A 27,766-nucleotide genomic window follows, 5' to 3' on the forward strand; every position below is an offset into this window, starting at 1 on the left:
CTATCGTCTATCTCTATATAAGTCTAAGAACACATTCAGCAATAATCATGCTTATATTTCCAGCTAAACTTAGCATCACTGGCAACTAGAAACACTTGCTGAAATGGATGCTGTTATTCTCTTGATCACTGTCCATGGGGTGTGGACATTTTCTGAGTGAGATTGACATGCGGATGATTCTGGTACTATCCTCTCTCCAGTCAGAATACTGTGAACAGATGGCCATGAAATTGCCACAAATTATTCCCTCACACTAAAAGTAAAAGGGGAAAGTTTGTTTGGCAAGACTTTGAGAAGATAACTAAGTTGTTTTCTACAAGACATGCAGTAGATTGCAACTAAAACTGAGCCTCAAGATCCAGTGGAACTTTCCAGTTTCTGCCTTCTGGAAAGAGGAAGAAGTGTCAAATATAGGGATTATCAAGAGGGTGCTGAATAACTACCATACAAACCAGTCCAAACACTTAAGGACCAGTTTATTAGAAACCACAGAAAACATGAGACAAGACCTGCAGAGGGGATGATCGATGAAGTCTGTGGTGGTGGAACCTGGATGCAACCAATCATTGCTTTGGCTTATACTGAATGAGCGAGGAGAACACAGAATTGCATTTAGTTTGTTTTATAAATTTAAAAACACGATTCCTCGGACTAATAATTATCCCATTTATTTCACATTTAAATGTTGACAGTTTTCCTTAGATTTTTTTGGTATAGGGTAGGGATTGAACCCACGGTTTCACATACGTGAAACAAGGGCTCAGCCAGGGAGCTACATCTCAGCGTTTATTAGGGAAATTTGCTGTGCCTAGTCTAGCTTTCCATTCTAAAGCCTTTCACCGATGACCCCAGTGAGCATCTGGGTGTGAAAGTGTTGCAGAAACAAAGGAATTGGAAATGTGATCAAACTGTGAAGTTTAGACAATCAAATGGTGGGAAGAGGTGGATAAAAAGATGGCCTTCATTTCAACTCACCTAGGATCAGAATTTTCTGGTGTCCCAATTCACTTTCTGGTATTGATTATGCTCCCAGTGACCAAGTGAGCTGCCTCTGGCTGGCCGTTATCCTTTGTGGTTTCATCTTCTCCCTAATATTCTTGGTGACAGATTGCTCTTGTCAGTGTAAGTTCTAGCCTTCTGGGCTTGTTTCATTTTCTTTGTAGACTCCAGTCTTGCAGAAAATATATCTGTGCAGAAATACCAATGCCTTATAAAGGCACATGGAGGGTCATCAGGAGCTGTGTTTTGATACTTACAGATACATATGTGGATATCAAGCAGTAATATTTGTGCAAGGTATTGAACTTTATCCTAAACATGGAATGACATTTGAACATCTTTGAACATGACACTTAATGTCTTCAGATCTCACTTTCATTATTTGTCAAATACAAATAACAATATGATAATGGTGGCTGGTTCAGTGAGGTTGTGTAAGGGAATGTATAACTCACAGTAAGCTATAAGTTGCTTACAGTAATGTGAAATACTCTTAAATTTTATATTTTGTATTGAATCTAATCTCCAAATAAAATGCAATTCCTGAATAGTATAATCCTAATTAAGTAAATATTATTAAACAATTAGTCTGTACTCTGAGTTGAGAATCGATGAGATAAAAGTAGGCAGATGTTCCTTAAGTATCTATAGTTTAGTTCCTCCACCCTCGGGCTTCATTGTTTTCTACTTTCTGAATCCCACCTAATTTTTCCTTTCACATTCTCTCCCCACTTTCCTAATAGAGCCTTTACTGTAGTGCGCAGATCTGATTATCAGCTACAGAATATGTTTTCCTGTTTCATACAGAGCTTCAACCTGATGTTAGTTACTGCGCTTTACTTATTAGGAATACACTTACTTGTTTCTTGATTCCCATCCCTGAACTGGCCTAGGATCCCTAGAAATTACACTCTTCTCCTTCTGAGTCACTGGAGTCCTTTTATCATATGCTTGATCTATGGGTGGTGTACACTGTCGGATCCCATGTGCTAACACAAGTACTGAGCTTCGTGTCCTGCCATTTGAGCACTGTGGGGTGCATGGCTGTGTGAGCATCCTGTGAGAGCAGCTCTTGCCCTGGTGTTCAGGTGCTAGGCTCCTACTCTAGCTTGACCTCACTTGCCCTCTCTCCTCCACCGCACCTCCATCCTTAATCTAGGGCATGCATTCATATGACTAATCATTTTCTTTCACTACTCCAACTTAATTGTGGATAGACTTTGCTCTTAGCTAGTGGGAAGTATGCAATCCTCTCTGCTCTGACCTGGCCCTACTGTGGAGAGCCGAGCATCTCTTCATCAGGCTCTGGGTTCTTCATGCTCTCCCACGAGTTGCCTGCTTGGTTTCACCCTCCGAATAACTTCATTGACAGAGCGGCACCTTGAGTGGGATACAAACATTGCTTTCTACACACCACATCACGAGGCCAAGCTAACAGCTTGGTGTTCGAAAGTATGTTTATTTATAAGAGAATATTTATATATCCTATAAATACAAGTAGAATTTTCTTTCCAGAGGCAACTCATTGCTGTATTCATAACACTGTAACAATGGTGTTTGTTGGTGGTGGTGAATGTCGCCGATAAAGAGAAAGCGTCGGGGAGGGTTGATTTACCGAAATCTGTAGCTAAAGAACAGAGGATCATTTTGTTGATAACAGAAATATGGCCAAAGGTGGCTTCCTATCTCCCCTCCCCCCTTTGTCCCTTCCCATTCCCCCTTCTCTTTTCTCCTCTCCTCTGCCCACCCTCATTCCCCTTCTTTTCCCACCCTTCCCCTGCAATCCCAGCACTGGGGGTGTTTACACAGGATAAATTCTGAGGTTTGCTGGCTAGCCACTGTAGCTGAATTCCTGAACTTCAGCTTCAGCGAGAGACTCTATGTTTTAAAAATAAGGTAAAGAGTGATTGAGGAAGACAGCGGATGTTAACCTCTGGCCCCTACATGCCTATGTGCACACATGCTTGCAACACCCCTCCCCATACGTATACACACAGAGAAACATGTACACACACACACACACACACACACAGAGAGAGAGAGAGAGAGAGAGAGAGAGAGAGAGAGAGAGAGAGAGGGAGGGAGGGGGGATGCCAAATACAGTACCTATCACAGTAAATAAAATAAACTACATTAATTAAAAGAAACCCAGACTTTTGGCACTAAAAAGCACAATTCCTTAAATCAAGTCAAATTGAGACTCACATATCATCGAGTTATTTGAATGTCATTCAAACTAACAGGTAAGATGAATAATTTTCTTGTCAGCTGGCACTCTCGGCAGAGAGGGGTTGGAGAAATTCTGGATGTAACATTTTCCTGTTGAGTTCCTGTCTTTACTTTGCCCTAGCTTATGCTTCTTTTTAGCTATCATTTGGTCTCGGGCTGGGGGCAGGGGATCCTGGAACTTGCAGTTTGCACTATGCATGAGGAACCTGAATAGTTTTTGATAGGATAACAGTTTTACCATTCAGTGTTTAGTTTTTCCTTCCTGTAAACAGCTGGAATATGCCATCTCCACTCTCCTGTCCCCACCCCTCTCTGTCGTCCTTTCTCCACATATGGCATCTTTTATTTTTCTGTCCTTTTTAAAATTTTGAGTCAGGGTCTAAATGTGACTCGGGCTGACCTCAAACTGGTGAACCTCTTGCCTCAGCCTCCTGGCTTCTGGGCATCACCACAACCACTTCTAAGTATGATGCTAATACATTAACTGAAAGACTGAAAATGTGTTAAGCATTTTCTTCTACAAGAATTGGTTTTGGAATAATTTGTTCTTTTTAGTCCAAGACTACCGTTCAACAGCCCTCAAATTAAATGTTAAATCAAATGCCTGTGGGATTGATTTATTTCCCTTGGATGCTCTGTTTGCTTCCAAAGGGAGTCTGGTTTGGGGCTTCTTAATAGAGGCAATGGGTCCAAAATGCCCGAGTCTGTAGCGGCGTAAACGAATGCAGACAGAGAGTAAAAAAATATATATAGCTTTAATGTAGAAATAGACTTACAGAACCACCGTTCCCGCGGAGACCAGGAAAGCAGAAGAAGGGCTCGGAGCTTGCTCGCCAAATTTATAGGCAGACATTAGCCCGAGGCGAACACGCCCCCTAAGGGGCGGGACTTATCCCTACATCTCCCCTTTTTGTCTAAATAAGACAGAACTAAACCAAATACAACTACATACAATAACAAATAATAAATATAACAAACAATATTGAGAACAAAAGCTTTGCTAAACATTCTATCTCAAGGAGTCCAAATAATGTAAAGAGTAACTACAATTATATAATCTTCAACTCAGTCAAAGATCTGAGAAGGGAATAAACACTACTCAACAAACGAGATATATCCAAAATGTGCAACAATTGACAGAGACAACTGACTACCTGGGCAATCACCCAAAGTCTCGTTTGCAACGTTGAGTCAACCAATTTTGGCTAAGGCCTAACATAACTGACATACCATTATTAAAGGCAAGGAACTTTTCAAAACTATCTTACCCTGTCTTGGCAGGATATGACAGTCCTGTTTTATCCATTGATGCATGCTCTGTATCTGTGTCAGTGGTTGAGGTATGGGCATTTCTTTGCCCAAAGGCCAGTTCTGCCAAATAGAAAGGCTCCAGGTGGAGTGTTTTTGGTGCTCAACATTTTCTCGGGAATAGAGCGGTGTTGCCAGGAGCAATTGTGTCTCACTATCACGAAACTCTGAGTTAGATTAAAGGCCATTTTCTACAGCTCTTTGAAGAGGTTGAAGATTATCTATCTATACTGAGTATAATCTCTATATATCTAAAGAACCTGCTTAGTCTAATTATAAATGACAAACTTAGATGACAATTAGTCTATATAATTCTCAATATCTATCTAACTTAAAAAATAAGACAATAAACGACTGTGAAACAAATGAGGACAATGACCTCCAAATATAAACAATGTACAAATATACATTGCAGTAGGTAAATATATATCAATACACAAATATTATATAAGTATCTTAATCAGAGGTAGAAATGTACACTGCAATATGGTAAATATATACAATATATATATATATATCAATACAATATATGTCAATACATAAAAATGTTTTAAACAGAGGTAGAAACATGCATGCGTACAATAGTCAATATAATTTAACTTTGTATCAATATACAAGAATCTATACCAATATATTTGTCTATTATCCCATCATCCCTCTTTTTTTTTTGTTTCAAAATGATCCCTGAGCTTACAAAATTCCTCCCCCAACCCTCAATCATATACTAATTATAATCAACCCCTAAATGATGTCCCTAAACCCAAGGGCAAACTTTACTGGGAGAAGGGACGTCGTTCTCTAGAATTACTTCCAGCTGTCATAGGGGCGACGTTCTTTCTGGGGGATCCTGTGAAAGTAAAATGATGGTTAAATTTCAAGATAATGTCTTTTAAAATTGCAAATAGTCTCTGAGTATTTTCGTGCAGGTCTGGCCAAAATGTTGTATAAGATGTGCACCATTTCAGCTAACCAAGTTGGAACTGTCTTGTGCAGCTGGTACCCAAAGCAGGTCTTGTAGTAGCGCTATCAGTATCATGACGTCATATCAACCAGGTGGAGTTGTTGTTATGGGGCCCCATCTTCTTCCTGGAAACTTCAAATGTCACTTCAGGAAAAACTCATTGTTCATTATGAAAAACTTAAACATTAATCATATAGACATATATAGACATATATATATATTCAATGAAAGACATGATAGATATATTCAATGAAAAGTATGATAGATATGAAGAAATGCAAAGATGTTTTCTAAACTCATATTTCTTTCTGTCCCATATCATGGCTCTTGACATGAGACAGAAACTCCAGAAACTCTGGGTTTTTCTCTTACCAACAGGCTTGGAATTGGAGAGGGACTGAGCCAGAGTCCAACTTCAAAACCAGCTTTATAAATTTAGAAATATGGTTTAATATTACTTACACAACCCATTCAGTTGTCTTGATATTTCCTATTGGGCAGGTATTTTTCCATCTGTCAGTATCCAAACATCCAGGTTCCCTTGAATTTCTCAAAGATGAGTGTTTTCCTGTGGAGATAAGAACAGAACCCTGCCCCCATTCTATATGTTTTTCTTACCACCTGTATGAATATCATCGTTGTGGATGAGTTGTCATTTCTCCTTTCTAAGAGGTTTCTCCTCTTCAAATCGAAACTTTATTAATTTTGATGGTATCCACAATTTTTCTTCTCCTGTGGAAACAAGAGCAAAACCCCTTCCCCAACGTAGCACATCTCCTGGCTTCCACTGAGAGGTCAGCACATCTTTGAAATAAATCGGTTGATTTAGTTCAGCAGACTTTTCCATTATCCAATGTCTTTCTGCTGCTGTCGTTCCTTTCTCATTAGCGTTAAGAAAATTCAAGGTTAGTAAAGCATTATGTAATCTATTTCTGGGGGTATTTTCAGTCCCTTTCTGTTTGTTCAGCATATCCTTTATAGTACGATTTGATCTTTCTATAACTGCCTGACCTGTAGGATTATTTGGTATACCTGTAATGTGTTTTATATTATAATAATCAAAAAAGCGTTTCATTTTCTTAGATACATATGCTGGACCATTATCTGTCTTTATTTGCGCAGGTATACCCATGATGGCCATAACTTCCAATAAATGTGTGATTACTGAATCAGCCTTTTCTGAGCTCAGGGCAGTAGCCCATTGAAAACCTGAATACGTGTCTATGGTGTGGTGTACATATTTTAATTTGCCAAATTCTGCAAAGTGGAACACATCCATCTGCCAGATTTCATTCCTTTGGGTGCCCTTTGGATTAGCCCCTGCAGGCAGTGGTGTTTGGTTATAGAAAGAGCAAGTAGGGCATTTCTTTACAATCTCCTTAGCTTGTTGCCATGTAATTGAAAACTCTTTCTTCAAACCTTTGCTATTAACGTGATGTTTTTTATGAAATTCAGAGGCTTGTAGCACACTACCAATCAATAATTGATCAATTTCTGCATTACCTTGTGCTAGAGGACCTGGCAGACCCGTATGGGATCGGATGTGTGTTATGTACATAGGGCAAAGCCTGTTCCTGATCAAATCTTGAACCTGGAGGAACAATGAGGTTAGTTCAGTATCATCAGGTATAAATTCAGCAGTTTCAATATGTAAAATAACTCTTTCTGCGTATTGTGAATCTGTAACTATATTAATAGGTTCTTTAAAATCCCTTAGCACCATAAGAATGGCATATAATTCCGCCTTCTGGACAGAAGTATACGGACTTTGTTCCACCTTATCCAAGTCTTCTGATTTGTAACCTGCCTTCCCTGATTTATTGGCATCAGTATAGAATGTACGGGCTCCAGTTATTGGAGCATCACGGACGATTCGAGGAAGAATCCAAGAAGTTCTCTTTATGAAGTTAAGCCGCTTGCTTTTTGGATAGTTGTTATTAATGTCTCCCAAAAAATTAGCACAAGCTCTTTGCCATGGTTCATTATCTTCCCATAATTTCTTTAGTTCATCAGCAGTGAAAGGCACTATAATTTCTGCTGGGTCTATGCCTGCTAGTTGACCAAGTCTCAGCTTGCCTTTTATAATTAACTCAGAGACTTTTTCCACATAAGTTTTCAGTTTCTTACTTGGTTTATGTGGTAAAAAGATCCATTCCAAAATAATATCATCTCTCTGCATTAAAATTCCTGTAGGAGAAATTTTTGATGGTAGTATGACGAGAATACAATCGAGCTCTGGATTCACCCTGTCCACATGTGCCTGTTGTAATTTTTCCTCAATCATTGTCAGTTCCTTTTCTGCTTCAGCTGTTAATTCTCTGGGACTGTTTAAATCCTTATCACCATCCAAGGTTTTGTTCAAATGAATTATTAGATCAGGTGTTATTCCAATAGCTGGTCGTAGACTGGAAATGTCTCCTAACAGTCTTTGAAAGTCATTAAGAGTCCGTAGGCGATCTCTCCTAATTTGTGCTTTTTGTGTCTTAATTTTTTGCAAACCTATTTTATAACCTAAATAATTAACAGAATCTCCCTTCTGAATCTTTTCAGGAGCTATTTGCAATCCCCATTTAGGTAAAAGTATCTTTATTTCTTCAAACAGTCTGTTCAAGGTATCCATGTTTGAATCGGATAACAAGATGTCGTCCATGTAATGGTATACTATAGATCTGGGAAATTTCTTGCGTATTATTTGCAATGGTTGGTTCACAAAATATTGGCACAGGGAGGGGCTATTTAACATACCCTGGGGGAGAACGGTCCAGTGGAACCTCCTCGAAGGTTGAGAATTGTTATAAGTAGGCACTGTGAAGGCAAATTTTTCTCTATCTTCTTTTTGCAAAGGTATAGTGAAAAAACAATCCTTTAAATCAATAACTATGAGAGGCCATCCTTTTGGTAATAAAGAGGGCAAAGGAATTCCAGATTGCAGAGGGCCCATAGGTTGAATAACCTTGTTGATGGCCCTGAGATCTGTCACCATTCTCCATTTACCTGATTTTTTCTTAACCACAAATACAGGAGAATTCCAAGGGCTGGTAGATTCTTCTATATGTCCAGCATCTAATTGTTCTTGTACCAGCTGTTCTAAAGCCTGTAACTTTTCCTCAGCTAAAGGCCATTGCTTTGTCCATATTGGTTTCTCAGTCAACCATTTTAGAGGCAAGGCTGTTGGTATCTCTGAAGGGACATCAATTGCTTGTTCTTGTACAGCTCGAATGGCCGGTTTTCTCCGTTTGTAATATCTTTTAATATTATTCTCAGAAATATAGGCTCTAGATTTAGCAGGAATGTTAATTTCGGTATTCCATTGTTGTAATAGGTCACGACCCCATAAATTCATTGCAATATTGGCTACATATGGCTTTAATTTTCCTATTTGTCCCTCTGGCCCTATACATTCAACCCATCTCGTGCTCTGCCTTACTCGAGATAGGGTTCCAATTCCCAGGAGCTGAACATTTACATTCTGAAGAGGCCAATACGGATGCCAAGATTCTGGGGTAATGATACTTACATCAGCACCTGTGTCCAGCAGGCCAGTAATAAAAATGCCATTTACACACACTCTCAGTTTAGGTCTTTGATCATTTATAGAAGTTTGCCAAAACACACGTAACTTATCTTTCTGATCATTATTGCTTGTAACAGTAGGCATGGGGCTTCCTAATTGTCCTGATGAGGCACGTTCTCTGCAGAAACTGGATATGACTGAACCATGTTTGCCATGGGGGCCTGTGAGGCCCCCCCTCTCATGTTTCCCGGCTGTATCAGGTTGCCTTGTCTATCTCTTGTAGACCTGCATTCATTCGTCCAATGTCTGCCCTTTCCACATCTTCTACATAAACCTGAAGGCTGAGTCCTCCTATTTCTGTTATTTCTAGAAGATGTATTATTATTATTATTATTTCTGAAAGATGCATTAGTATTATTATTATTATTATTTCTGAAAATCCGTTGTCTACAATTCCTTTTAATATGACCCATTTTTCCACAATTAAAACATTTGGTATTCTGGTGTCTCCTTTTACCATTGGAAATTGCTTCTTCTACCCATGCTTCAGTGCCATAATCAAATGTATCAACATTGAGTGTATGCAAGACCCATTCTTCCAACGGCGCTGATCTGAGCTTTAAAGGACCCAAAATCCTTTTGCATTCCACATTTGCGTTTTCATAAGCCAAAGACTCAATCATTATACGTCTTGCTTCCGGGTCAGATATTCCTATTTGTACAGCCTTAGTTAATCTTTGTAAAAAGTCACTAAAGGGTTCTCTCTGACCCTGTTTAACTCTGACAAATGATTCCATTCTCTGTCCTGGGTCTTGTACCCTGTCCCAAGCCCTTAAGGCTGCTGTAGTACACATGGAGAGTGTGTTTTCATCCAAATTAGCTTGTTCCTGAGGATCGGAAAAGAGCCCTTCACCTAGAATTTGATCTAGGGAAATGTCAATTCCCTTCGCTTTTTCCTGCTGTTCTAAGAGTCTAGCCTCTTGCCTGAATAAGCATTTCCATTTCAATTGCGGTCCACTCTCGAGTACTGCAGAGCTCAGCTGGAGCCAGTCTGAGGGGGTTGCTCTGCTTGTCGTGGCCCAAGATCTTAGCATCTCTTTAACAAAAGAGGCTTGCATCCCAAAAGTCATGACAGCCTGTTTTATTTCCTTGAGATCATTCATACGCACAGGCTCCCATGTATCCTCCTTGATGACCCTAGGGTTTTTGGAACCAATCACCTTCTCTGTTGTTATTACTGGAAAGGCAGGTAGAGCTGTAGGTAGAGCTTTGTGGAAATTGTCCCGGAGAGACTTACCCACAGATGTAGTTAAAATTTGCCTTTCTACCCTTTGCTCTTCCTCATCAGAATTTAGAAATTCCTCAATCTTTTCAATTCTATTCACCATTGCCTTCTGCAATGTCTGAATCTCCTGTCCAGAATTATGTTCCAAAGCCTTCATTGAGGATTCTAAAGTATGAAGTTTGTCCGTTAGAGATAACATCTCATCTTTGGACATAATTTTTATGGCATAAACCATGCCTTCTTGTATTGACAATCTTTCTGTCAATCTGTCATAAGCTTTAGACAAAATCCGATTGTCACATTCAGCAGTTTTGATTCTCTCAGTTAATGTTTCATTTCCTACAGAAAGGGACTGAATCTTATGGTCCAGATCAGCTGTTCCCTCTTCCATCGTAATGAATTTCTCCTTAACATCAGCCTGAAGAACTTCAACCTGATTCTTGAGAAGATTGTTATCAGCCTGGAGAACTTCAAACTGATTCTCGAAAAGATTGTTATCAGTCTGGAGAACTTCAACCTGATTCTTGAGAAGATTGTTATCAGCCTGGAGAACTTCAAACTGATTCTTGAGAAGATTGTTATCAGCCTGGAGAAGTTCAAACCGATTCTTGAGAAGATTGTTGTCATTCTCAATTGTTTTTAAGCGTTCAATCTCTACCTTAAGAATCCTGGATTCGTCTCGTAAAGACTTTATCATATTTCTATTATCAAACCATTTGGTGCCAATGAAAACTACGAATCCCAGAAGGATCCATATATGTGGGGTGATAGACACCTCTTGTAAAATCTCCCACATGGTACAATTAAAAAAATCATTAAATTCTTGAACAGTAATGTGTTCAGACATTTTATTTATAAAAGAAAATTTTTTTACCTGCAATGATCGGTTCCTGCCAGTGGTGGTCTCTGTGTTTTTGGAGCCTGTCCTAGAACTAGCTCTTGTAGACCAGGCTGGCCTTGAACTCACAGAGATCCGCCTGTCTCTGCCTCCCAAGTGCTGGGATTGAAGGCGTGCACTACCAAGGCCTGGCAGGCCTCAAACTCACAGAGATCTGCCTGCCTCTGCTTCCCAAGTGCAGGGATTAAAGGCGTGCTCTACCACTGCCTGGCCTCAAATTTGTGATCCTCCTGCCTCTGCCTCCTTCAGCAAATCCTACCGGCGTGGGCCACCACAACCGGCCAAGTCACTTTGTAACAGACCAAATCTGACGCTGTGGCAGCTTTTGTTGCAAAACCGCAAGTACTTGAGCTTCTGCTAATTCAGGCAGTGGGGTTCCGCTGCGAAACTTAGCCAAGGCAGGCAGAATGGGCCTGTGTCGCTGAGTGGGTCTCGGACTTGGCACTGGGGCCGGAGTCACGAACTGAAAAACAGCACCCGGGAGGGTGCTGTGTTAGGTAGTGGGCTACCCGCTTGAGTCGGGGGCAAAATAGCCCGACGTTGGACGCCAAAATGTAGCGGCGTAAACGAATGCAGACAGAGAGTAAAAATATATATATAGCTTTAATGTAGAAATAGACTTACAGAACCACCGTTCCCGCGGAGACCAGGAAAGCAGAAGAAGGGCTCGGAGCTTGCTCGCCAAATTTATAGGCAGACATTAGCCCGAGGCGAACACGCCCCCTAAGGGGCGGGACTTATCCCTACACGAGTCTATCTGCATTTTGTTCTGCAGTTGAACCCACCGGGAAGATGTCGGAGTGAGACTAGATGGCTTCCTTGTCTCCAGTGTAAATAAAAGGATCAGAAGGCTGGGGCTTCTGATGGCTCAGCTGGTAACGAGCTTGTTTCCTAAGCATGAGGACCCAAGTTTGATCCTCAGAACTGCTAAACTAGGTTGGGCACGATGGCACAAGGTGTCAGTCCAAACTATACAAGGCAGGAGGTGGAGACAGAAGATCCCGGGAGCTGTTGGTCAGCAGCCTGGCCTGCTTGGTGAAGACCAGTGACAGACTGTATCTCAAGAGGGAGGAAAGCACCCGAGGAACAAACAGAGCCTTTACTGGTTTTCTGACTCCCCCCCCCCCCCCCCACATACATGGTGAATGGGGAGAGAATTTTCTGAAATGGGAAAATAATTTAAAAAACAAACAAACAACAACAATAACAAAGGCCAACAAAAAAGCAGCACAATCCCCAATAACATAAGCCTTTGCACTGGACTGAGCTCCCAAGGTCCCAATGAGGAGCAGAAGGAGGGAGAACATGAGCAAAGAAGTCGGGACCACGAGGGATGCACCCACCCACTGAGACAGTGGAGCTGATCTACTGAGAGCTCACCAAGACCAGCTGGACTGTGACTGAAAAAGCATGGGATAAAACTGGACTCTCTGAACATGGCGAACAATGAGGGCTGATGAGACGCAAAGGACAATGGCATGGGGGTTTGATCCTACGTAATGTGATGGCTTTGTGGGAGCCTAGCCAGTTTGGATGTTCACCTTCCTAGATATGGACGGAGGTGGGAGGTCCTAGGTCTTAACACAGGGCAGAAAACCCTGACTGCTCTTTGGACTGAAGAGGGAGGGGGAAAGGAGTGGGGGGAGGGGGACAAGGGTAGGAGGATGGGGCGTAGGGTGGGAGGAGGGGAGGGAAATGGGAGGCTGGGAGGAGGTGGAAACTTGTTTTTTTTTTCTCCTTTTCTCAATAAAAAAAGAAAAGAAAGAAAAAAAATAAATAAAAAAAAGAAGTTAAAAAAAAAGAATACCAAAAATTTAAATAAAATAAACTACCCAGGGGTATTTAAAGTATTCATGCAAAACAAGGCAGAGCAGTCTGAAGGAAACCCAGTTTCTGCCCAGGGATGGAGGTCACTGGAAGGGGTCTAGATAAAGAGCCATTTCTTTAAGAGCAGTGGTCAAGTGTCTGTGTCCTTACAATACTAGAAGTAAAAATGACAGCAGAGGTGGCATTCCATTAAGTATACGAGAAAATAAATGTTTGTCATAGACTTCAGTTGATTTGAGAGTACATTCAACTAGGTGGTAATACAACTAGGCCTGCTCCACCTGATAGTCGGGGAAACAGGATCAAGTTCTAGGTGGCAGGATCATAGAAGGAGATACAACAAGCCCGAGAGTAATGAAAAGAACCCTCCCAGGACTCAGGACAGGATTTTGGACCTAGCGCTCAAACACAGACTAGAAAAATCTAGTTTCACATTAAATTAAAGAGAGGAAGCTTTGTGTTAAAAGTATGGTGTGAGTCTTTTCTAAGTGTTTTCTTCTGATGTTTGGGTCAGAGATGGATTTCAGAAGCAATAAGAAATCTGCAAAAGTAGTCCTGAATGCTGGGGCAGAGACCTGAAGCAAGGCCTTTCCTTTCAGGACAGAGTACTGTCTCAGGGTGAAAAAGCTAACTCGGTCTTCCACTTTTTGGGAAAACCTGAATCAGCTCTCACTGGTTTTGTGTACACATGTTCACGTGTGTATGCGCACACACAGACAGACACACACACACTTCTCTCACACACACAAAGACAAAGAGATGAATAAACTTATTCATCTGTGTTCTGTATTATCAGTATTGAAGCTTGGTGATTTTTGACTTTATTGCTTGCTTCACCTAAAAGAGAATCTTGCGTGTTGTGTATCCACATGGACATCCAGACCGTCCGAGAGTTCAGGAACTAGCTCACCATTCCCCACTGACATGTGCAGTCACCTTCATCATGATAGGAGCAACGCCGGCTCGAAGCTTTCTTTGCAGATTTTGTTGCTGTCTTTGCCAAGCCCACCGTTTGGCATGAGTCTGTAATTGCTTTGATGAAAGCCTTGCACAAGGCTTTGTCCATCTTCAGATTAGCTTTGTCTACTTATGGCTACATTTGCTTTCAAATGAATTTTAAATTAACCACTAATGAAACTGCATTAAATTTATAAATGAAGTTGATGAAGATTGACATCTTTCTCATATTTTGTCTTCCCACCCACCAACATTTTGCAACTCCTTTTATGTTAGGTCTTTGAAAAAATCAATTGCAATAAAGAAATTCAGATTTCTCCGAGAGGTCTTGCAGATTTAGGAACAATTACAGCTATCTCATTTTGTGATGTTTAAAAGAGACAGCTTTTAAAAATTATATTATCTAATTATTTCAGATGTTTCATGTACTTTTAGAAATTGTGTAAATTTAGATTACATGGCCTATTCATTTAACATTTTTCTATTCAGTTGGGTATAATTCAAAGATTATAAGATGGCTTACATAAATATCCTAAAATATTGTAGTTTATTTTTTGGACAATTGAATATTCACCAAGTTTCTAACTTTTATAACATTGAACATGACCGAGCAGACTTAACTTGGTTAAATCTTTGTATGCAATGTATTTACTTTTTGGATTTAGTTCTTTACCTTACCTTCTCAGTTGAAAAGTATATACATTTCCATCTCTATCTATCTGTCTGTCTGTCTGTCTGTCTATCATCTATCTGTTTGTCTATCTACCTATCTAGCTATTATCTCTTCATCCATCTATCTAATTGTCCAAATTAAATCAATGGTGGTTGATTCAAGAATCATGGAACATTAAAATGCTCTGAGAACGTTACGTTATGTTGTACAGAAATGTATTGATTGACGTGGACTATGTCCCAAGTGAAGTTGACAGTACCCGAGCATACAAGTTACAGGCTTATCTGAGCAAATGAGGGAGAGAATTATCCTGCAAGGACACACAGCAAAATGTGGGCAGCGGGTCACCTGGCTAAAGTGTTGGTTTTTTTTTTTCAGGATTGTTTTCTTTTTTCTTTTCTGTATTTCATGTTTTTAACAATGGGTGTGGATTATCTAGGAATAAAAATGTAACACATTGATATCCATATATGCATTCAGTGTGGCGTTTCTCCTATTTAAGCCTGAGAATTCTTCATTTTAACATCTAATATAAAGAACTGTAAAATGCAGTCAGCAGAACCCAAATGGGCTAATGAATGGAGTAGATGAAATAGAAGTGGTTAATAAGTACTTGAAAAAAAAACCTCAACAACCATTGTCACCAAGGAACTACAAATGAGAAAGTGCTTTGTGATCTGTTCCACCCCAGACAGTGTGGCTGGGGTATGACAGCAAATGAGAGCACATGCTGATGAGGATGCTGAGCAAGGGGACCCCTTGTGTGCTGTGTGGGTATGGAAATCACTATGCAGAATCCTCAGCTAAAGCTAGAACTAACACATGAGCCAGCCGTGCCACTCCTGGCTACGTCTTTGCAGGGCTGTACATCATCAGACTCTGGTGTTTACACACTGGTGCTTATGGTTAGATTTTTGATAATACTCATCTTATGGAGCCAGACTAGATGACCATCAACAAGTGGGTAAAGAAAACCTGGTACCCACTCACACAATGGAATTTTATGCAGCCACGAGGGAAAGGGAAACCATGGTATTTGCAGGCAAATGGATACAGCTAAAAGCCATTCGGTTAAATGAAAGAAGCCACACTTAGAAAGACAATGCCATGCGTTCTCTTATCTACAAAGCCCAGATTAAAAATGCATATGAGTGTTTACATGAACCCAGATATATGTGTTTTGTGTGTACTTATATGCAGGTGTGGAGATGTAAAATAAGAAAGAGAAAAAGTCTAAGGGGGCGGGGAATAAAGAGGAAAATTGAGTCCATGTCACATGGAGGCAGAATAGGGCACTAACAGGGAACGAAGGAACCAGCTGGAGGGCCAGGGAAACAAGTGAGAACATGGGAAATGCATATATGAAGACGCCTGGTGAAGAGTTTCCTTTGCATGCTAATGTAACAATTAATTAAAAACGAACTTGCCTTCATAGTACTTATTTTTCTTTCTAAATATTTATACCATTGTTTGAGAAAGATTGGCCAGATACTTTGCCAATAAGAATAGTGTATGTTTTCATTACTGGATATAGCTGGTACATTTTAGAACTGTTAATTATTTACCTATGTACTTTATTATCTACTTCACACACACACACACACATGAGAGAGAGAGAGAGAGAGAGAGAGAGAGAGAGAGAGAGAGAGAGAGGAGAGAGAGACAGGTGGGGGGAGTGTTTGAGACAGAGTCTTACTCTGTAGCTTAAGCTATTCTTATTGTGTACCAACTTGATTGCCAGATTGAATTTATGGCACTCCTTCAGCCCTGGCCTCCTGAATACTGGGATTACAAGCACAAGACACTATACTTGGCTCCCTTAACTGTAGCTTAGGGTCTCCCAAATATGACTGAATGCACTCATTGAAGGCGATCCTCATTCCTATGGAAGGAGAAGTAAGAGGCTCATTGCAAAAGCTATGTTTGTTGGATACACCTGGACCTGGAGGAGAGCAGCCCCCTGTGAATGATCGTACCACCATGAAGCCACTCCATCACTTTCCTTTCCACTTCAACGTGAAACATAGGTGACTAACGTCAGTCACTCCAGTTATTGCATGCAGCTGTATAGGTAAACACCAGCTTTCCCCATCTCTATAGCAATCCCTGCTGTTTCTTTTGAGGGCAAATTAGACATTAAATGAGGAACAAAGAGGTTCCACAAACAATGAAACCATTCCAAACAATTGAGATAAAATCGTTCTGACATATAACGCATGCCCTATCTTTGTGTTTGATGGCATTTTCCTGAGGCAGTGACTGACAAGGAGTTGGGTGTTTTCTGTTTAAAGAGTGTATTCCCAGCAAGTTGTTCTATGGACATCATCAGGCCTTTTGTCTGAGGTGATTCTACCTCGGGAGCATATTCTGATTGGCCAACCGACCTCCACTCTGAGGACAGGTTGTTCTGGAAAACAAAACAAAACAAAACAAAACAAAACAAAAATCCTCAGAGTTGAAATATTTTTATCTGGACAACTTCTGTAACCAACATAAGTTATCCTGTCTTTAGAGAATAAAATGGAAAAAGAGGCGAATTCTGTGACATCAAGCTTCCCTTGAAATGTAGAGATGGTTAGCTTGGCTGCGGAGAGCTTGGGACGAATGGTGCCAAAGTTTCAAGTTCTGTCCCATTTCAGAGCAGTGAATTGAAATGGAAAAATCCACTGCACTGGCAGACTCCTGGGGCCATCTACCACCTATGCTCAGCTAGGCAGGGGGCAGAGTTTTAAGTAAATCAAGTCCGGTATATTGAGGTTCCAACTTGAGGCTAGCTGGTTGTGAGCCCAAGAGGGAGAGTTTTGGTAGGTATCTTGGGGCAGAGAACGGGGAGGAATGAGGAAACCTGAGCTGGCTTCAGGAAGTAGGCAGCCAGTGGCTGTGCCAAAGGAGGGAGGGTTTCAGGTGGCAGTGGCCAGATAAACCTGTCTGCACATGGGGAGCCCTCCACCGTCTGCAAGGGATCTGGGCATGGAGGCTGGAAGAAGTGTTAACTAAATTCCATAGAACATTCCCCTAGTTGTCGCTTGGATCAGGGCTGAGATGCGCACCAGAAAATCTCTGGCAGTAATATGACTTGACAAATGAGGTCAACTGAGCCAGCAGGGAGGCATGCTGGTGAGAGTTGGGGGTATCCGGTAAAGTGCACATCTCTTTGCCTAGGCCTTGGGGTGAGGATGCAGAATTTATGCTGTGTCTGTGGGCATCATTCACTCATAGCCTTTACCAGATATATAAACTGGGAATGGTGATATTATCAGGGCCAGGGAAGGACTGGATCATAAGTGGGTGTCACCAACAAAACCAGCAACATGAATATGGACTAACAATAGCATAGCCTCTTCCTGACTTTATCATAACCACGGCCACACCTGTGCACTTGGACAGAGAACATGTCGTTCATGATATGTTCCAGAAATATTGATCTTTTCTGATCATTTTGATCATTGATCCAGAAATATATGTGAGCCATCCAACGCAGTGGTACCCAGAAGAACTTTCTGTGATGGCAGACGTGTTCTGGTCGATGGCTATTTCAGTTGCCCCTAGATGGAAGCAGCTAAGGAGCAAGAGTGGCCAAGGCACTGACATTGGGATTCAACTTGGATTCTATCTAGCTTTGATTAGCACTGTGTAGCTGGAGGCGGTGGGATTGGACAGTGTAGAGCCACAGGCTGTTGTGATAGCTGGCCAATGTTCGTGGAGGATAATGTAAATTAGTAATTCTAAACAACCTAGAAGAAAAAAGCTGAAGTGTATCTTCCCCATTGTTCCTGGAGGCGTACTCACCTCTCTCAAAGCAGCACCCAACTTTAAATTTGTAAAACGCAAACCTATCCAGTAATCACAATGTAGCCCTCAGAGACAAAACAGACTAATTTTTGAGACCTCCATTATGCCAGCGCAAGTCTGTCAACGAGTGATTAATTTACATTGAAGTCTTTATTAAGAAGCAGATAACAAACAGGCTAATTTGTAAACATTCATTTGAGTTATACAGCTGCTATTCTCAAAACAGATTGAAAACAGGCAATTGGCAACGTAGTGTGTGGGAAGAAAATAAAAGAATGTCTTTTTAAAAAAAGTTACATTAATAAAATTCTATTACTGCATGAATATGCCAGTATACAATTCAGAAGTCCAAAAATCCCTTGGGTGTACTGCTATGTAAATATTTTTCTCCTAGTAGTGATGTAAAATCAAAAGGTTTGGCACTCTGGTCAGCGATGTGTTTATAGAGCAGGCTGCCCATAGGGCTGACATGACATTTGCCATAGCCGCTATAGCAGCAGGGAAATGGTCCCTTGTGACCTTTCCGTGTAGCGTTTGCCACTGTATTGGCTCGTTTATTTGTTGTGAGCCTTATCTGTGCTGTGTTCAGCGCCGGTCTCTATTTCTTCCCATGTCTGTCCTCCGTTGTTTTCTGTGTCTTCGCAGCTCCCTCTGATGTTCTTGCAGGGGCGACCCTGGGTTTCGAGACCAAGTGGGCTCACCGCAACCTTCTCCTACTGACCTCTGGGAAGGTTCCTTCTCTCACCACTGCCCTTAACTGGGCTGCAAAGTGGACACAACAGTGCCGCCATCTCCAGTTCTCGGAGTTCCGCCGCTTACGCAGACTCATTGATTGTTGGGATTCAGATGTAGCAACATGACCTCAGGGCCCTCCCTGAGCCAGCAGATCACATTCTGTCACTTCTGGGGGCGGTTCAGTTGCTAGGATCGTTCTCCTTATTACCCAGGTGACTGTGATGTACACCCAGGCTTATCCTTGAGCGCTGCCCATGCGTCATAGGGTATCATTTGCCAGTTGCCCTTTATTCTAACCCACAGTCCAGTAGCTAGTCTGCTGGTCATACGCGCCCACTCAATCAAGGCAAATAAAATTAAATACAATTTTACATCCAGCTTCGGTGTAGTAGCCACTCCCAAGTGGTCAGTAGCCACACATGGTTACTGGCTATCACATTAGACATCTCAGCCACAGAACCCTTCTGCCATTGAGAGTTCTGGGGAGCAGTGATGGTCCCTGGGAAACAAGACTGGAGATGTGAAGGAGGGAAGAGTCTGGTATCACCCAGGCTCCTGGACATTGGTGGGGGTTGTTGGCACATGCTGTCTTTTATATCTGGAGCCCAGTTTACAGATTTCTTCATTCTCAACTTTGAGTGCAGTCATCGTTGGAGAGTCGAAACTACAGGACTGCCTGATGCTGTTTTAAATGTTAATTCAGTTTGCTAGCTTTCATTAAACAGGACTCTGGTTTCAATGCAACTAACACCATCTGAGTCCCTAAATTAGTATGTGTGTGTGCACGCGCTGTGCACCATTTAAAAAACAATTTAATCCTAAAGGTCACTTCCTCTGACATCTGTATTGCTTTACAGGGGAGGTGCACAGCTGGTGAAAATAACTCCAAGGTCTCTAATTCCTCCCACAGGAAAATATGGTATGATTAACTTTCCCCGGTGACATTTGCGAGACTCCTTGCTCTAGCACATCAGGGTAGATAGGATCACGGGGCACCCCTGGAGAGCCTGAGGATATCAGGAACCTGAGGCATGGTAGACACCCAGTTTAAAGCCTTCCGCATTTATTTAGAAGGTAAAAGGAGTCGTTTTAGTATCTGAGAATTTACTGATTTGGGGAAAGATCTACCTGTATCCTTATCCCCTGATGCCTGAACTCACACTGTGGTGGGGATTTTACCTACAGCTTGTATTGCATCTCAGATGCTGTCCTGCTCTGTAAGTTTTACTCCGTGCTATCTGAACAGATCGGTCCCACCGATGGACCTAATTATGCTCATTTGTCTTTGACAAGAACTATTAAAGATGATCACAAGTGACTGTGTAATTATAATTATAATCTCATAAATGCCTATGTGTTATTTTTAACAAGTTCACTCTGCTAAGCCTCAACCCCACTTTGAAGAGTGGTATTCATGCTATGAGGAAGAATTATTAAAATGATAGTTTTAGTGTTGTCTCTAGCAGATAAAGCCAGCTATTGTAATCAATAACTGTAAATATTAGCTTGATAGGTATAGAAAATAATACAAAATGTTTATTCTACTAGGATACTCATGGATAATGTGTATATAATAACTTGAGGAAGTTTATTCCATTGGAATACCTGGAAAGATTAATATGAACAACTAAGTCCCCCAGATCTCTGTTACAAGAGTTATCTCCTCTCCTACCTTTGGCTTCCAATTTTTAGTTTTAATTTTGTTCTTCCAAAGAAGGCTAAATCTTCCTCAATGTGACATTTCAGATTTTTTTTGAAAATATAATATTGTGAAGAAGAATAAGATATATTAGATTTTTTTTAAAGCCACGTATTGGGCTAGAAATTATAAGCACTACCGAATTACCAGAAAATTCCTTTAACAACCAGCTCTGTCGTTCAAAAGTGCTGCCCCTGAAGGCTTGTGATAATCTTGTAATCCCAAAGCATGATTTTTAGAATTTTTTTTATTTTTATTAATCTTGTTTCCATTCAGAGCATTTTTGTGGAACTTAAAAAATCTCCCCTCTGCTGTCTGTTGTCTTAATGTGCTTTCTTTTAGAAAAATAAAACCTTTAGTTTCAAGGGCCCCGTGTGCTCTTCCCATACTTTAAAATCATGGGAAAAATAACTGTCATTTCTTTATACTGGTGCCAAATTCCCTAATCATTTTCTGCCGCCAATTTTCTCCTTTTTCTTCTGTCTAGTCTTAGGAACTTTTTACTTGGCTCCATTCTCTGCAATTCAGGGCTCACAATTTCTTTGAGCTTCTTAGATTATCCTTTGTCCTTGTGTCTACTTTTTCATTTAAAAAAAGAGACTTTTCCTTTTATTCTTTGAAAAAAAAAGTCATCATCAAAATATAGCCATATTTAAAATCCATCTACATATTGATTAAATCAAACTTTCCATCCTACTTAATTGCACCGAATTAAGAAGCTTCTGAATAACTTAAAATCATAACATATTGCAAAGGACTTTTCTAGCGTCTTCAGGTAGCTGCATGACAGGCAATAAAGCTGCAGTGTAATGAATACAATACCAGGAAGTAATTAGAGAATCTGCATATCTCATGTGCTGGGACTACAAGCCCACAAGGCAAATTGCTATGGCATTAGAGATTTAACAAACCAGGCTGGCATTTTAAGAGTAGGAGCAGGGAAATGAAACCAACGCTGGGGTTAGCTTTTGCAGTTCTAATTTTTGATTCAATACCTAATTATGTGTGTTTTGGTATAAATTATTGTTACCTCCCCACCTTTTTCTTCCTTCCTTCCTTCCTTCCTTCCTTCCTTCCTTCCTTCCTTCCATCTTTCCTTTCTTTTAGCTATATTTGGCCCTTTATCTCATTTATTTCCATCCATAACACATTCCTCAATAATTTTGAAGTTTTCAAATAGCATAATTCTCTGAATGTTGATTTTAATAGAATTGTGAAAAGCATAGACTTCTAAAACCTCTTTTGAAATCAAGATATACTTACATCATTTCCTCCCATCCTCTTTGTCCTTCCAACTCCTCCCATGTATGCCCTGTGAAGTCTCCTCAACACGGCTGGCTGAACAAGACCTGAACAAGGACAACCCCCCAAGAGACACCCAGTCTTCCATTTCTAAAATGGTACCTAAGCTCCTGGATGTTTCCCTGGGGTCATGTATAAAACCCTCCATAGCACACAGCATGATAAACACTCTATAATAATAATTCTTGAATTTGTGTTACATGGAGGTCTGCTCATTTGTAACCTGTTCAAGAACGGACCACTCACATCAGTCATCGCTGATAAATTCACCTCTCGAAGGCTGCACTAACTTTAGCTGCCAACTCAGACTTTAGCACCAGCATCTGTAGAGTCTAGTGTGGTCTTTCCATCTCACCAAAACCCAGCGCTTCCTCCTGGCTTTAAAAATATCTTCAATGTAGATATAAAGCAGGTCTGTCATCTGGCTTGAGTGATTTTTTTTTCTGTTTTTGATGATTTCTTTTAAGCTTTTTTTTCACATTTTTGTATGTATGCATGCACGCTTGCATGCATGTGTGTGTGTATGTGTTTACATGTGCCCAACTACATGTGTGCACATAAGCACTGCCATGGCATGCATATGGAGGTCAGAGTTCTTTCTCTCCTTCCACCATGTTGGGTGTGGCGCTTGAACTCAGATTATTAGACCTTTACCCACTGTGACAACGAACTGGCTGCTGCAAGATTTCTTGTACTTTTGAAGTTGAACCTTTAGGCTATTTTCTGGCATCAGGATCACAAATGCCTTTTGTAGAAGGAACAGTGGGCTGCATTCCTGCTGCCTGGCTCCTGGCCGCCTGGCTAGCTTATGCCCAGAAATAACAAAACACGAATTGTATTCTTTTAAACACTGCCTGGCCCATTATATCTAGCCTCTTATTGGTTAACTCTTACATATTCGTTTAACCCATATCTAATAATCTGTGTATCACCACGGGGTCGTGGCTTACCAGGAAAGATTCAGCGTGTTTGACCTGGTAGCTGGCTCCATGGCATCTTCATGTCTCTGCTTTCTTCCTCCCACAATTCTGTTCTGTCTTTCCTGCCTACCTATGTTCTGACATATCAGGCCAAACAGTTTTCTTTATTAATTAACCAATGAAAGCAACAGATAGATAGAAGACCCTCCTATATCAGCCTTTTTTGGAAGGGTAGAATTGGGGTCTTAGACATTGAGGTGTTCCTGTTTCTGCACCTAAAAGGTCAAAGGGGAACTATAATGGCTGTTTCTCCTTGATGAAAGCCTACCAAGGTGTGTAAGGTGTGTTGAGAGTATGAGACACAACTGTAATAAAATGTGCTTCATATATTAGAACTGTATCCAAAGTACAGAAGCCTGGAAAAGGTGTCCATGTGCCCTTCTCAGTAACAAGAGATTAGATAAAGGGGGTCATGTCTGAGGACATGCTTCACTGAGACATGATAACAGTGCCCTGTGTAAGGGAAATAATCCCCTAGAGGAAGCTGTTTTAGTATCAGGAATGTTAGGAATCTGCTTATTAAATTTTTCACCCGCAGATACTTTTGGAGCATGAACTAATTAGCTATAATTTTGTGAGCAATGAACAAAGTCTAGGGTAGCTTTGAAGTCACAGCAATAATTGCTCCTCTATCTCCCCATGTAGGGTTACAATCTTCATTCTGATTCTTAATTTTTTTTTTATCTTAACTACCAGTTTGTACTAAACATGGGCAAGATGCATGGCTTTTAGAAATGTGTGCAGGTGCAGTAAACACAGGACTGGGGAACCTCTTAGTTATCTTCACAAGGTGTTAGGACGTCAAGGAATCAAATGATGAACTGTGTCTTTCTCTGATATGCTTTTCTTTTTATTGGACTGTGAACCATTTTTATGACTTTCCTAAACCTTGAACTGCATCTTGAATAGATTTTTTTAAAGCTGAGAATGCATTTTACCTAGTTTATTTACCTATTTATATTACATTTTCTTTGTTTTTCCTTCTTAACTACCTTCTTCCCTTTCTTTTTTTGGTAGGTGCATGTGTGCTTGGTGTGTGTGTGTGTGTGTGTGTGTGTGTGTGTGTGTGTACATATGTGTATAGGTTTAGCAGGGTTGGTTTTCTCTTTCCACCCTGTGGTTCTTGGGTATTGAAACTGAATACAAACTGTTGGGTTTGGTGGCAGGCACCTTTATCTGTTGAGCCATTTCTCTGGCCCATCTTATTTAAATTTAAGACTCTTCTGGCTAATTTGCATTTTTCTGCACTCCCAACTGTTGTGGATATTAACTTTTGCATTTTATTCAAAGTTCATTCTCTCCCCTGCCCCATCCTCCATTCTTCATCCCTCATCCCCATCTCCCATCCTCCATCCCCATTCTCCATCCTCCATCCCCCCAACCTCTGTCCTCCCTCCCTCACCCACCCTCCATCCTCCACTCCCATCCTCCAACCCTCATCTTCTATCTTCTATACCCCATCCTTCATCCCCCATCCCCATCATCTTCTATCCTCCACTCTCCACCCTCCAACCTGTGTCTCTCTTCTCTGTGTTCTGTATGATGGTGGCACTATGTCTGCTTGCTAAGGATCTTACTACCAAAGGATAATTATTTGGCAGCAGTGTATATTTATCATTTGGTATTTGATAAACAAGCTCCTTTAAGATCTTTTTAATATCATTTCTGCACTAGCAATTGTCAGCAAAGGATTTTTGTTATTTGGTGAGCAAGAACAGAAGTGAATGTGCTGCCTCCATCAAGATACACTAACTCTTCTGAAAAGTGTGTGAGAACCTATAAGAATGAATTATGGGCTTCAAATCAGATTGGGTGGAATATTTGATATTCAGGAATAAATTGCAGGATGCTACATCTGCTATTTTTTTTGGGGGGGGGATTGGATGAGGATTGTTCAGACTGGAGTAGAGTGAGAGAAAAGGAATATGGGGATTCTATGGAGGAGAGGCTGGTCTTAGCACAGGGCCCCTGTTCTCATCGGAACTAGTCTTTGAATGGTAAGGGCTGGGTTAATTCAGAGATGTGTGGATCATGACTTAGGAAGGCACATGTTAGCTATTGAGTATACAGAGAAATGTTCCCTATTATTGGTACTTTTCAGTGAGAGTCTTTGCTTGAGCCAGAAGGTTATTCCTTTGGACATGAGCATGTTGAAAAAGCCTTGCTCCTGTGATGTCAGTGTTAAAAGGGAGATGTTTGCTTTTGATGACACCACCCTTAAAATTACAGCAGAACTTCCTAGTCTCTTTGACTCGGTAGTTCTCACTCTGTCCGCATCCTCTAGTGCTGCTTGTATTTGTCAGATCAATATTTTAGAAGCTCTTCTTGTTAACGCCAATGATTTCAGTAAATATCACGATGAACTATATCTGCCACTTAACTACTGTTCACCGAGAGGCTTATGTGCTTCGGTACTGTAGAGCATGCAAGTGTGCTTGAAGTGCAGGAGTTCCTAAGTGAGAATTTACTCAGCGGAAGATGCATTGGTAAGCCTCAGGAGCTAGACACGCACCCACTTCATCCACAAAACCATCAGCTGCGCTGAACTGGGATCCAGGATGGGACTGCTGTGCGGGGATGGCCCACAGACAGGGACTTCTTAACTGTGGGAATGTCATTGAGTATTGGGGACTCAGAGGAGGCTGGGAACATTCATCCATGACCAAATTAAAGACAAGAGGGACTTTTTGTGTATCTGACGCTTCCCTCAGCAGCATGAGGCAAATGAGACACATGGGGCATTGGGAGAGACCAACTGTTCCTTTTCCAAGTTACAGAAGGAGACATGGCACGTCTGAGTCGCCGAACTGTTAGGGAATGGGAGAAGAGAGAGAGAGAACTTCACAGGCAGAACCAGGATGTCTTATTTATTCCTTTTGGCTGCAGAATGCCTGCCAGTAGGAGGCTCATTGCTGAGATAGTACAGGGAATTGAAGCCAGGCAAGAAGGCCGTGGATTGCTGTTCTCCTCACTCCATAAATTTTGTTATTAATAAATCAGATCCTCGTAGAAGACCGTGTCACAGATGCCTCTGGAAACAAGGTTTTACTAGCAGAATTTTCATTAAAATAGGATACACAGGGGTTTTAAGAGCGGACACTGTGCTTTCGAGTGGAGATGGAAGTACAGAAAGCTAGCGCATCTGTTGGTCGCCAGTTACTTGTTTAGTACTTACTGCTCGGCGTTCGTCATCAGGATAATGCAACCTAATGTAGGACACATACCAAGGTATAGAAACCTATAATGAATTTAGCCTGTCCGTGTTCTCTGCCTGGACCTCTGGGAAAACGCAGAAGCATTTCAGTGTTGCATGAGGACTCCATCTTTGGTAGCTTCAGCTTCCACAACGGACACGGGAGTGATCAATCATGACAGGGATGACGTAATGCTTTCTTTAGATTCCATTTGGAGTGAACGTTATCAAATGAACTCATACATTTCCAGTGTGAGCTGGTTAACAGAGAGAGGTGTATGCTCCCCGTGTGCTGGCTTGGTACAAGATTTAAGTTTTAAAGTTGTATCTGTGTATATATATATGGTTGTTTCTGATTGCAATCGCAAAGACACGGTAACTGCAGAGAAAAGTCTCCATGGGATCATGCAGTGTGCGTGTCAAGTGTTTCCAGTTAGGCCCTTGGCTGTCTCCAGGGCAGAACAGGGCTCTTGTGAATTTGTCAAGCATGCCCAGTGGTGGGGCAGGCATGGCCAGGCGGTGTACTAATTACTTCTCTCTAGCCACACACCGGCAGCTGTTCCTGTCTCTCATTGGCAAGTTCTTATTGCCATAGCAAACAGTAAGCTAGCTAGCTAGCGGAGGGCTTTTTTTTTTCTCTCGTTGTTAGGATGCATTTTTTTTTATTGAAAGAAAAAAATAAAAAGAAATTCCCGCCTCCTCCCAGCCTCCCATTTCCCTCCCCCTCCTCCCACTTCTCTCCCCCTTCCCCACTCCTCTCCCCCTCCCTCTCCAGTCCAAAGAGCAGTCAGGGTTCCCTGCCCTGTGGAAAGTCCAAGGTCCTCCCCCCTTCATCCAGGTCTAGGAAGGTGAACATCCATACTGGCTAGGCTCCCACAAGGCCAGAACATGAAGTAGGATCAAGACCCAGTGCCATTGTCCTTGGCTTCTCATCAGCCCTCACTGTCCGCCATGTTCAAAGAGTCCGGTTTTATCCCATGCTTTTTCAGTCACAGTCCAGCTGGCCTTGGTGAGCTCCCAATAGATCAGCTCCACTGTCTCAGTGGGTGGGTGCACCCCTCGTGGTCCTGACTTCCTTGCTCATGTTCTCCCTCCTTCTGCTCCTCATTGGGACCTTGGGAGCTCAGTCCAGTGCTCCAGTGTGGGTCTCTGTCTCTATCTCCATCCATTGCCAGATGAAGGTTCTATGGTGATATGCAAGATATTTATCAGTATCGCTATAGGATAGGGTCATTTCAGGTTCCCTGTCCTCAGCTGCCCAAAGAGCTAACTGGGGACATCGCGCTGGGCACCTGGGAGCCCCTCTAGGTTCAAGTCTCTTGCCAACCCTAAGATGGCTCCCTTAATTAAGTTATGTGATTCCCTGCTCCTCTATCCAACCTTCAAAAAATTGGGAACTTGGGGGTGGGATGGG

General features: G+C 41.5%; 1 protein-coding gene across 3 annotated transcripts in view; it reads left to right on the plus strand.

The window, feature by feature from the left end:
• Window positions 1–27,766, plus strand: part of Esr1 (estrogen receptor 1) — a 256,296-nt gene that overhangs the window by 73,409 nt on the left and 155,121 nt on the right. The window lies entirely within an intron of this gene.

This window comes from Microtus oregoni, unplaced genomic scaffold, assembly GCF_018167655.1.
Source record: "Microtus oregoni isolate MIOR12 unplaced genomic scaffold, Mior012 000033F_ref0000390, whole genome shotgun sequence".
NCBI classification, from domain to species: domain Eukaryota; kingdom Metazoa; phylum Chordata; class Mammalia; order Rodentia; family Cricetidae; genus Microtus; species Microtus oregoni.